The 13,396-nt window shown below is 37.4% G+C and overlaps 1 protein-coding gene and 1 pseudogene across 1 annotated transcript in view; both read right to left on the reverse strand.

Annotated features, from left to right (window-relative positions):
* Positions 1-13,396, reverse strand: part of LOC105741593 (40S ribosomal protein S27-like) — an 81,490-nt gene that overhangs the window by 48,013 nt on the left and 20,081 nt on the right. The gene's annotated exons all lie outside the window — the stretch shown is intronic.
* On the reverse strand, positions 6,629-8,314 carry LOC101584221 (annotated as a pseudogene).

Raw genomic sequence — 13,396 nt, forward strand, 5'->3', positions numbered from 1 at the left:
CGGCCACCCAGGTGGTTTTACTCTGGCCTCAGCTAAGCCTCTATCTCTACTTCAAAGCTAAACATCTCTTAGACCTCACAAAGGTAAACTTTGTACTTCCAGTAGTGGGACAAAAGAGGAGCATAGAGGTAGGCACTGCACACTGCTGGTCTAATGCAATCTGATGGATACACAAACTAAGCCTGGGGTAATGTATAAGGCACGTGGCCTATGTCAGAGGAGTTACCCAAAGCCACCCAAGCTGCTCTCCAGACCTTTGAAAGAGGAGTTAATAGCCCTAAGCCCTACCTTTCTAATGAGGAAAATGAGACCCAACCAGTTTCTTTAGGCCCTGCCTGATTATTATACCAGGACACCTCACAGTTGTAACCTTTTCAGGGTCATGGAGGCCATGGTCCACTATGACTGCCACAGTCACGCACCACTTCACAACAAACATGTTCTTTATTTTTTTAACGTAGGTATTTGGTACACGGTCTCACTACACAGCTCGGACTCGTAGTGATCTTCCTGTTTTCAGGCTTCCCAGTGCTAGGATTATAGGCATGCGCCACCACACCTGGTCTTGGTGGCTGGCTCAGTGCACCCGTGGGGTGGATATAAGTCTCATGCAGCATGTCGTGCCTGGGATCAAACCCAAGTTCCTGTGCTTGCCGATGCAGGCGCTTGGTCCACTGAGCTATCCCACTGGCCCACAAGCAGATGTTCTGAGAAATGTGTTGTTAGACGAGTTGTTAGGGGAACATCATGGAGTGTCCTTACATTGTGACTGATAGTACTGGTGAGTACTTTCCAGTAAACTCTGTAAACCTACAGAGAGTGCACTTTAGAATAACAATAAACTACATAGTAAAACCAGTGGCATAGTCAGGTATTTTGTACCATACCTAATGCACTGTCATTTTTAACAACTGGGAGCACTTGGTAGGTTTGATTACATGAGCATCTATTTGATTTTTAAAAAAAACTTCTTTTGAGGTAGGGTCTCACTGTGTACTTCAGGCTGGCCTTGAACTATGGTGATTCTCTTGCCTCAGCCCTCCAAGTGCTGAGATTACAGATGTGCACCACCATGCCCAGGTCTATTTGATTTTAAAAGGCTGTTTTCCCTGAATATTAGAGCAGTATAGATCAGTGTTGGAAAAATTAAAAGATCAGTAATTAAAAGTGGCTCATGTTTTTCTTTTATGTTATTTATTTATGTATGTATTTATTAGTACAGGGTCTACAGGGTCTCACTATGTAGATCGGACTCGTAGTGATCCACCTCAGTTCAGCCTCCCAAGAGCTAGGATTACAGGTGCACACCACCATGCTCAGTCTCAATCTCCCTCTCAACACGCCCCCGGGGGCAGGTCTGGCACAACAACCGGCCAATGAATCTGCCTAAGCAGGCACTTTAATCTGCTGAGCTATTTGGCCAGCCCTTCATGTTTTATATTTTAATAATGCTATTACATTGATAAATTAAGCTTGAAACTTAATTTACTTGTGCCCATAGTTATGCCTTAGTAAATATGTGTTTATCTGGTGAATGGTTATACTTATATGTGCAGTTGTATACAAAGAACGATATTATATTCATTATAAAATGGGTGCTTTTCACTGATTATTATGTTTTATTTTATTAAAATTCTGTGTAATTATTCTTATAGGATGGAAATGATTTTTACCATAACCAGTGAGTAATACTTTCTTATTCAGAAAAAGACATTAAAAAACATATTTCCTTTTTTCCATAATTTTATTGAGAAACAAACAGCAATGAAACAGTTTCAAATCAAAATGGTAGGACAGTTTCAATAATTAACACACTGCATACTCTCTTCCTACTGGTTATTTGCTATACAAGATGCAGACATGATATCCTATTTACAAACACTATCAGAACAAATCCCTCTATTCATTAAGAGAATGTAACTATATATCTATCCTAACCATTTTGAATACACAGATACAAAATAGACATTCATCTGTATCCCCTTTTTTGTTTAGTTCCATCATTTGAATATTATAGGTGTGTTAACTCAGCAAAATATTCTAAAAGAGTCCAGTAGTCCATAATAGTATTGGGTCTTCCACTTCACTGGCAATGTCAGAAATTGTTGACCTGAGTCCCCTACAGCTCAACATAACATCATGGCTTTACTTCTTATACTTCGTAAAAAAACATTTCCAAATAAGAACTGCCTGTTATGGCACCATCAAAAGGGGCATAATAGTGTTTTATGAGGGCATCTTTTTGTTCTGTTTATGCATATGTATGCAATAGATATACATTTAAATCTTGATGCAGTTTGCTAAATTGATTTGCAGAAAGACTATTTATTTATTTATTTATTTATTTTGCAGTACCAGGGATTGAACTCAAGACCCTGCACTTGCCAAGCAAGCATTTATTCTACTGAGTGATCTCCCCGGCCCCCTTTTTAAAATTTTTAAAAGACTTTTTATTTAAATTTACATCATCGGTGAATGCGAATGTTTACTTCATAATATCTTCGCTTACCTTTTTCTTTGGTGGTGACACTGGAGATGGAGCCCAGTACAGGGCTTTAGACAGGCGAGTACTCTGCTGCTGAGTTACATACCACGTGTTATGGATTAAGACTTCTACAGCAGGGATGAAGGCAGCATCTCCCTGTAATGTTTGTTCATTTGTCTGTTTATTTACTTCCATGTTTTCCAAAAAGGCATCGATACACAAAGCACAGGGCAAGACAAAGCTGTAAGATTTTCTGTGTGTGTATGTCTATTTCTCTTTCTCTGTCTGTCTGTAGCTCTGTCTGTCTTTGCTGCCTTCCTTCTCCCTCCCTCTTCTTCCTCCCCCTCCGTCTCTCTGTCAGCTGGGGTTCTCCTGTGTTACCCAGACTGATGTCAAATTGTGGCTCAAGTAACCCTATGCTTCACCACCAGGGTAGCTGGGACTTGTTTTTGCCGCCATAACCAACTGCACAATCAGAATTTCTTAAATATTTCACTGAGGTATACTTTGAAGCCCAAGTACTTTGGATGAATACACATCAGAAACAAAATTCCTATGAAATCAGACTTACAAAGCTAAACAATTCCAGAACAAATTACTGCTCCACTTGCTGCTTTCCTAAGACTTTTCTCTTTTTTTTTTTTTTTTTTTGTTTTTAACATTTATTGTGTGTGTGTGTGGCCAGCTCAGCCCAGCAGGGGGCGCGGCTGGCTGGCATGTGGTGCTGGGGGATCGAACCGCGGTCCCTGTGCTTTGCCATGCTTGTTCCAAGTAGGTGCTTTAGACCACTGAGCCATCTCTCCAGCCCCCCTAAGACTTTTCAATGCTGCTGTTTATGCTCCTGCTGTCACACTGACTGCATATTTAAAATACACATGTACAGCAGTTAAATTTCTTCCATAAAGTTTATATCACTGTTGACTCTGATATTTTGACTGCAAGGTTTTTGAAGGGGAAGGCAAGTCACATTTTGCCAAATGTCTGTGGGTATTTAGAGACTGCAGCCCTGAGAAGTTTCCTTTTCCCTACTTGAGGGGTGGCTGGCTGGCTTGTGATGTCAGAGGGTAAGGCCACCTCTTGCATCTCTAGATGACTGTGAGATAACCCTGGGAGAAGTAGGGCAAGAGCAGAGTGGAAATGTCTGCATTGTATTCTGTAACATCAAGACACGTGGGAATGAGTGCAAAATCTGGGAATCTATTACAGCCCGTGAATGCAATGTGATGCTGTCACTAGCATTGCAGTCTGAAAAATGAAACCCCTTCATACTGAATGTATTTTCTGGGCTGTGACTGTCACTTGTCAGCAATCAATGCTATCATTGTTCTATAGCCTTTGTGTTCAAAATGCATGAGAATCATGATAATGGAAGCATGAAACTCAAACTCTTTCTGCCAACATTCAAGGCCTCAGATTGCACAGCCTCACCCGCCTCTTAGACCTGATGTCTTTCCTGTGCAAACCTTTGGTCTCCAGGACAACTTGTTACTGAGAATGCTCTCCCAGCTGCTGTGTGCGACCCTATGTTAGGACTGGAAACACCATCCAGAACGCCCGTTACTGAGGCTGTTGGGTTTGTCAGTCAAGGGCCATCACAAATGCTACTTCCTTTCTGGCATTTCTCTTCCATGGACTCTACTCTGATGCGAGTTCTTTCCCCACTTTTTTTTTTTTAATTAAAGACTTTTTAAAAATAAAAGTTTGAGGTTCATGGCAAAATTGAGAGGAAGACAGAAGGATATCCCACAAACCTCTTTCTGTCACACATGCATAGCCTTTCCGGCCCCAGATTGGTACATGTGTTACCATCGATGGACCTATACCAAAATATCATTATGATCCAAAGTCCATATTTACACTGGGGTTTGGTCTTGGTGTTTTATATTCTATGCATGATATGTACTCATCACTGTAGTATCATTTGGAGTATTTTAACTGTGCTAAAAATCTTTTGTGAATTCCCTAATCATTCTACCTACCTACCCTAGACAACCATTGACAATTTTACTATCTCCATAGATGTACACTATCTTTCCAAGTATGTCATATAGTTGGAATTATACAATATGTATCTTTTTCAGATTTTTACTTCATTAAACATGCTTAAGTTTGTTCTATGTCTTCCTGTGGCTCTATGTCCCTTTCCTTTTTAGCACTCAATAATGTTCCATTGTTTGGATACATGACAATTTATTTATTAATTCATCCACTGCACAATGTCTTGCCTTCAAGTTTTGGCAATTATGAGTAAATCTTCTAGAACGATCTCTGTGTAGATTTTTGAGGGGATATAATTTTCAATTCCTTGTAAATACCCAGGAGCATGATCACTAGATCACATGATAAGAGTTGCTTTAGTTCTGTAACAAGCTGCCAACTTATCTCACAGAGTGGCTGTGCCCACGAGCAATGAATGCATCATGCTCTTGACAACATTTGGTGTCACTGTGGTTCTGTATCTGTCATTCTTATAAGTTTTTGGTGCTGTCTTGTTTCTTTTTGTGTGCATGTGATGCTGGGAGAAAGAACCTAGAACCTTTTGCATGCTAGGCAAATATTCTGCCACTGAGCACTATCACTAGGATTCTTATTGTTCCTTTGTCACTCCTTGATGTCTTATAATGTGGAACACTTTTTATATGCTTTTCCCCATCTACATATCCTCTTTTGTGAGCTGTCCACAAAGGATTGTTGTTCTTGTCTTGTGGTGATGCAGGTTGTATCCAGGGCCTCATGCACACTGAACAAATGCTCTACCATAAAGCTACATCCCCATCCCAGGCCAATTTCTAAAAATTAAATTATTTTCTTATGTTGACTTTTAAGAATTCTGTGTAATTCCTATTTCCCTAAGAGGAATTCTTCATATGTTTTGCATAATAACTCTAGTCAGATATGTCTTTTGAAAACATTTTCCCAAGGGCTAGCCAAATAGCTCAGCGGATTAAAGCACCTGCAAGCAGGCGCAGGGGTCAGGGGTTCAATCTTCCAGCTTGCTGTGCTGGCCCTGCTCCCAGGGTGCGCTGAGATGGCAATTGAGACTGGGCATAGTGGTGTACGCCTGTAATCCCAGCACTTGGGAGGCTGTAAACAGGCAGATCACTACGAGTTCAATCTAGCAGTGAGACCCTGAATACCCTGTAGACCCTTCCCTAAAATACGGAGGGTAAAAAAAAGAAAGAAAATATTTTCCCAGACTCTTTGGACTTTTCTCATTCTCTAATGACAAATTCAGTACTTACTGAATAATGAATAAGTTGGAATTGCATATTTATATATAAAAAGTTAACACTGGAATTATGAATCAATGTTATCAGTTGGTTAAGGAATCCTCTATCAAGTAGACTCATCTTGAATAAACTTTTTATCTTGATTCCAGTGACTCTACTTAAGTAAAAATATTAAGGGAACATTAATTTTAATATATTGAATAAATCAGATAGTTTTCTCTTTCAAATAGACTTTTAATTCTTTTGAATAGTTCAATTAATGATGCAGTGTTTAAACAATAGATAACATTATTTACTAAAGGTTTTCTGAGTGTTCTTAAATAGACACAACTGACATAAATATAAATTCTGAAAAACAATTCCCTATGATGACTGTTAGGATAATTCTACATTTTTTACCTTATGATACATTAAAAAAAATCCCTTATCATAATGAAAAAATCTCTTTAAAATAAACTGCGCCAGAGAGATAGCTTATTAGAATAAGCGCTTGCCTGGCAAGCACAGGGTCCTGAGTTCAGTCCCCAGTTACACACCCACACCCACACCCACACAAAAAGATAAATAAATAAATAAAAACTATAATTTCAACAGTGAAGTTTATCGCTATAATGTATTTTAAAAATCTGAAAAGTCAAATTTGTAAAAAGCCTATATTTATGAAAGTTATACCAATTAACTATTCACAAATAGGGATATTAAGGTTTATATAATGATCATCATTAATTTTTTTATTCACAGAAAGTCTTTTGCAAATGTGAACATTTCAATTCACAATTTGGACATGCAGAGATGATCATAATTTTTTTTCTCTTTGACAGCTTGAGCTTACATATTTAGATAAAAACAAAATATTATATTTTATTATTTCCTCATTAGAGAAAAGATTGTATCTCAAAAGTTAAATATTATCCAAAGGCAAACAGATATTCCCAGTCTAGAGATGCCATTGCTTCCTCCTTGAAATTTTCAGTGTCATGCTAAGTTTTCCTACAGTTTCTTCTAAGAAAAATATAATGCTATTGGTAGACACCATCAATTTTCCCATTGCCCCACACTCTGTTATACTGTGGTGTTCAGAAACATCACATTGAAAAAACAGAGAAACTAAAGGAAAACATAAAGATAGCATTATGATAAGTTTTTCATAATTTGGTACGTGCTCTCAGGGTGACCACACACCCTTTGGGATCATCTTGTGCATCATGGTCTTGTGGAGTAAAGGCTTTCTTGTGCATCAACTCCCACATTAAAGGAGTTTTCACAGATGGTCCTTCCTTGTTTTCATGGTCGGTACCCAAATATGGTATTTGTATCACCTTCTGTCTGACACACAAGTTAAACCTTTCCAGCATACTTATCCCAAGCAAAATCATTAAATGACTTGATTCTCTAACAAGTGAAAAAGGATGGCAACAAGGTGACCAGTGGGTCTCAGAAACTTCTGAGCTGCCTTCAGTCCTGTGCAAGCTCATTAGGCTTCTAGCACACAAATATGCAAAGAGCTTAGAAAGTCTTGGTAGCAATATGGGTAGACTGTTGTAGCAGATCTTTCCATGCATAAATTCCAGGAGAGGAAATGCCCCTACAGCAGTGCCGACAAGCTCCTGGGTTCTGGTGATGGGGGTAAAAGCTCTGTACTGAACAACTGCTTGTGAGATTTTCTTGGTTTCTCTTCCTGTGTTTTCTCAGGATGGATGCCGGTGCCTCTTGATCTAAGGTGTTCACAGTATCAGCCACAGTCCATCCTCCTGCCCGAGGGATGGTTTTTCCAAAAGAAAAAACCTCTTCCAGGAGCATCAGGCTGCATTCAGAAACATCCAAGACCCAAAAGACCTCCACTGAAAGTCCCCAGCTACACTCAAGTTTTCATTAGAAAGGCTTCTGTCTGGCTGCACAGGCTAGCATCTCTCAGACGTGGTTGGGATTTAATTCTGAAAGCTGTTTGGTAACTGCATAAGCTGTTAAGTCTCTGTCTAGGCCATAATATATGATTTATTCTAAAGAACAGCTCTTGTATGTCTTCCTGAATCAAATGTCACATCTAGAAAAATCTGCTCTTTAGTGGCCCCAAATATTAAGCAACTTCATCTACTATACTGGAATGGTGGCTTCAGAATTTTTGCTTTGAGATGTGTGTAATTCCTGAGCTTCATTTTGACCAGAGATTGCTCTTGGGCTTTATATTCATTATACCTTTCTGCTGTAGTACATATATTTTTCCAGACACCTGAATTAAGTATGCCAGATTCCAACAAGAATGAGAAGCTTTCTTTGCAAGTGGGTATTGAAGCATGCTCTAGGTCAACAAATCTGTATCCACACCGTCTGATACATGTTAGATGCTTACTAAGACTTTCTTGAGACATGAAGATTTCTCCTGTAACCTCTAACTTGGGCCAGACACCACTGTTGTGTCCTCAAGCCTGAATTTTGCCCTCAAATTCGTCCCAAACCTGGGAGTACCCCCAACTTAGTATCCTTTTAGTGCCTAGCACATTGCATCTCATACAGGAGACTGTCAAAAACTGGTTATTAAATTAAGGAAAAAAATCAGAGACAAGCACAAACATGTATTAGTTATACTGCTAGAATATACCCTGAGACATATGATGACACCAAAATACTCCTCTGGGCTTATTTTTGGAGAGTATTATTCAGCAAAATTCCTCCTTCTTGTGTTTTACACAAGAAGTACTTACACTTTAAGAGATCAACCATCATTTTGTTTTTGGCAAAGAGAAGATAAGATAAGATGTTCTGAGAACTGATGGTCATCCTGGTTGAACGCGGATGCCAAGTTTTCTTCTAGTTATATGAGCCAGATGGCATAACTATGAACAAACAATAGTAGGATGAAAGGTATTTCTTTTTGATTGTCAGATAGCTGGGTGAACCATAAAATCATGCTAGTATTTCCTTTGATTTAGATTTTCATTATAAAGTTAAATGTTATTGCTGCTATGTCTGAAGTTGGGCTAAATAGTAAACAAGGGAGATATCCATTAGTCCCAAAAGCAAAATGTCACCAGGCCAAAAAATATTGAGTTATTAACCTTCCAAATCAAACTTCAGGCTAGTTCAGTTTGATTGAATATTACAGTAGAAAACCAGAATCTAAACCTTGAATTATCAGAGGGAGGAGATAAAGTAACCAGAAATGTACTCCTTTTTTTTTCTGTTCCTTTTTTCTTTTCTCTTTCTCTCCTCTTTTTTTCTTTCTGCATACAGCTTCTGTTGGAAGTAATCTTTAATCTCTTAGAATACTTATTTTAACCTCATTAACACATTTTATTCATTTATTTTTTCTATTTTAATAAATAAGCTTCCCCATGGAGTTCAGAAACATTTTTTGGGGGGACTTATCTCTTTGTACATAGATTGTTTGTTTTATCTGACTGGCTTAGTATATCATCAAACTGTTTCTTCCAAAACATGTTAGTGAATTTACATACAAATTTGTATATAGTTGTTTTTGAGAAATTTATCTAAGTCCATAGTGTTTGAAAGCAAGCATATTAATGATGATGTGCAATTTCGACCTATTTGAGGGGGATCCAGTAATCACTTTTTTTTTTTTTGTGTGTATTTTTTTGTACAGGGTCTACAGGGCCTCACTATGTAGACTGGACTTGTAGTGATCCTCCTGTTTTCAGCCTCCCAAAGAGCTGGGATTACAGGCATGCTCTACCACGCCCAGTCTCAATTGCTATCTCAGCATGCCCTGCATGTGGGGTTGGTGCATGGCAAGCTGTGGATTGAACCCTGGTCACTGCACTGCTTAAGTAAGCACTTTAATCTGCTGAGCTATTTGGCTAGCCTAATCCAGTAATCATAAAAATTAAAAGCAATTTACTGAGTTATAGCCACATTTCAAAAATGAAATAAATGGAAAATAAAAATTAGAGTATCTTTTTTTTTTTGCTCCAAATGCCTTCAGGGCAGGTTTGGCTGGCTTACGTTGTGGGGCTCGAACCACAGCAACCTGAGCCTGACAGCTTTGCTGAAGCAGTCTTTAAAGAACTGAGCTAAGGGGCAGGCCCCCTAGAGTATCTTATTGTAGCAATTATAGTAGTAGCATGGGTAATATCAATTCACGAAAGTTCTATTTAAGTTAATTTTATATGTTCTCATGTAATACAAGGCAAAAGTAAAGCATTTCTTTTGTAATTTTCTTCCTCGGTCATTAATTTTCAAAGGAGAGCATCTGTTTGAGTACCAGGGGCCATCACCTGCGGCTACTAAGGGAATAAAAGGGCTGTTTTGTGATGGCCCAAACTACCTGTTCTTGAGGCAATCTACAAGACAGTCTCATCAGGACCTCCTCATGCTATTAGGTTTTGCTTCATGAACTGATTGAGTAAAATATTTGTATTTATATCATGCTGTATAAATGTGTGAGGTCCACTGGTGCCATCCTGAAAAGTCTTGCTATATTTAAAAGGGGTTTGAAATTAGCAGCTGGATTTGCACTAAGTTTGGACCATCAGTCTGCCAGGTAATAGCAGTGGGATCTCTGCTATTGACATTTCTGGTCTAGTTAGTCTATTCTTGTATTCTATAAAAGAGGGCATTATTATATCTTTACTGTATGGTAATACAGTAGTCTCTCTTCATCCACAATTCTACTTTCAGGTATCTTTCATCAACTACACTTCAAAGTTTTAAAAGGAAAATTTCAGAAAAATACAGTATTTGCTGTTTGGAGTAATATGGTGAAATCTGGCTCTATCCCTCCCATTCCACCCATGATGTGAATCATACACTTACCTAGTGTATCCATGCTATCTTATACCGCCTGTCCATTAATCACTTAGTAGTCATCTTGTTCACTGGATCCAGTATCACTGTATTGTAATGCTTGGGTTCAAGTAACCATTTATCTTTATATAAAAGATATATAAAGATGCTCCAAATTATAAAAGCAATGATGTTAGTGATTTGCATATGCTATGGAGAAGTCATAAAATATTCCCTTTCGGGGATAAGATGAAATTATTTTATTTAGACACATAAATCATCACATTTATATAAATTTTATATTGTTATCTTTCTATTTTTTTAGTTATTGTTAACCTCTTTGTATCTAATTAATAAGTGCCATTTTTATCATAAGCATGTGTCTACAGGAAAAGCATAGTCTATATCAGGTTTGGTACTATCCAGTTTCAGGCATCCACTAAAGTCTTGGAATGTAGACCCAGAAAATAGGAAGGGGTCTACTATATTTTAAAAATCAAATGAGAACAAGTTCACCAAACATCTTACATGTAGTTACTGCTTATAAAATGTTTATTAATTTCTTTTTCTGTTTTTTAGGCAATGAGAATTTCTTTGATGTTTTGTTTTGTCCTAGCTTTAAAGATTATCTTTTTTTCACCATTAATGATATATAGAAAATTTTCCTAGAATTATTCTTTTAAAGAAATCTTAGAGCCAGGGAGATGGCTCAGTAGAGTAAGCACTTCCCTGGCAAGAGGAAGGGCCTGAATTCAATCCCCAGTTCCGCCAAAATAAATAAATAAATAAATAAATAAATAAATAAATATAAAAAAAATCTTAATCTTAAAACATGTATTACAAAAATCTATTTGATCATCTCAAATGTCATAGTGCAACAAGATGGGCTCATTTCTGATGAAATTGGTGGATACAGTCTAGGGTATGTCTACAGTGATACTACCATCAGCGTTATTTTTGGCAGATATTGAGATAGAGGTAAATGGAAGACACAGACCTGATATTTCTGAAATGGCAGCAATCAAAGTAAAGAAACAAATTCATAAGACAATACAGAAAATAAGATCAGAAATAATCTCACTGGAGAAAAAAGAAACGACAACCATAATGAAGGAATTTTTCCACAAATCTAGAGTATACACAGATTTAAAAAAGAGAGGAGCATAGGAAAATGATAGAAATCTTGAATGAAAAATATAGGAAAGAAATAAAATTAACAAAACAGGTTCAAATAGATAAACAGGAAATTAAAAATTCATTGAAATCTGGCAAAAACCACTTGAACAAAACTGAAGCTAGATTTTCAGACCTTGAGGACAGGTTTGTAGCTAGCATTCATGAAAGGAAAGATCTCTTAAAATAATAAAGGATCAGGAAGTAACAATTCAACAGCTGCAAGATTATGCAAAGAGAAACAAATAAGACTGATAGGTATCAATGAAAAAGTAGGAATCAACACAAATGACATAAAAAGACTTTTTGCAGAAGTATTAGCAGAAAAATTCTTAAGTATGGGAATAGATTCTGACATACAGATAAGTGAAACATCTAGAGCTCTGAATAGCCATGACAAAATAAATCTACACCCAGACATATAATAATCAAGATTCCAGAAATTCAGCACAAGAACAGAATATTAAAAGCTGTTAAAGTTACAGATCACTTATAATGGAAAGCCCAACAGAATTATGGATGACTCCTCAACACAAACCCTTCATATCAAGAAGAGCTTATAGTGAATTATTTTAAGTCCTGAAAGAAGACATTTACAACTTAGATTGATGTACCCTGCAAAACTATCTTTCAAAATTAATGGAGAAGTAAGATACTTCCATGACAAAGAACTTAATAAATTCATGACCACCAAACCAACCCTATAAAGAGTACTAAAAGATATTCTAGCAGAGATAAAAATGACTCTGAACAATTCCAAGAACAACAACAACAGAAAGAAACTATTAAGCAGGGAAAGCAATTAAACAGAAGGGAAAAGAAGGGAACCAACAGCAGGGAACTAACATAACAAAGATAAGCCAATATGTATCACTTACAATCATCAATGTAAATGGCCTCAATTCACCAATAAAAAGAAACACACTGGAAGAATGGATCAAAAAACAAGATCCAAAGAAATTTATAGAGTGAAAGGTGTTTTTTGGTTTTTGGTTTTTTTTTTTTTTTTGTATTTAGGACAGGGTGTACAGGGTCTCACTGTGGAGATCGGACTCGTAGTGATCCTCCTGTTTACAGCCTCCCAAGAGCTGGGATTACAGGCACACATCACCATGCCCTGTCTCCATTGCTGACTCAGCATGCCCCAGGGGTGGGGCCGGCACTGCAGGCTGGGGATCGAATTCTGGCCTCTGTGTCTAAGCAGATGCTTTAATCCACTGAGCTACTTGGCCAGCCCAAGAGAAAGTTAAAGAATGGAAAATAATACAACATGCCACAGGAACCCAGAAAAAAGCAGGGATAGTTATTCTGTTTATAGACAATGTGAACTTCAAACCAAAAATGATAAAAAGAGATAAGGAAGATCACTATATACTTCTTAGGGAAACACTTTAAGAGGAAAAGATAGGAATCATAAATATATATGAAATACGGGGCACTCAAGTATAAGACAAATACTAATAGACATAAAAAATCAAATAAGCAAAATACAGTTGTAATGGGGAAACATCAATACTCCATTACCACAAAGAGATCCACTAGACAAAAAAGCAACAAACTATCAGAACTGAACCAAATCTATTAACAAATGGACTTAGTAGAAGTATACAGTGTTCCAGCACAAAACATCAGAATACACATTCTTCTCAGCTGCACATGGGATATTCTCTAAAATAGACAATATACTAGCCCATAGAATATGCTTAAGCAAATGCAAAGGAACTGAAATCATCCCATGTATATTATCTGACCACAATGCGATGGAATT

This window comes from Octodon degus, unplaced genomic scaffold (assembly GCF_000260255.1).
Source record: "Octodon degus isolate 3935 unplaced genomic scaffold, OctDeg1.0 scaffold00016, whole genome shotgun sequence".
Lineage (NCBI taxonomy): Eukaryota > Metazoa > Chordata > Mammalia > Rodentia > Octodontidae > Octodon > Octodon degus.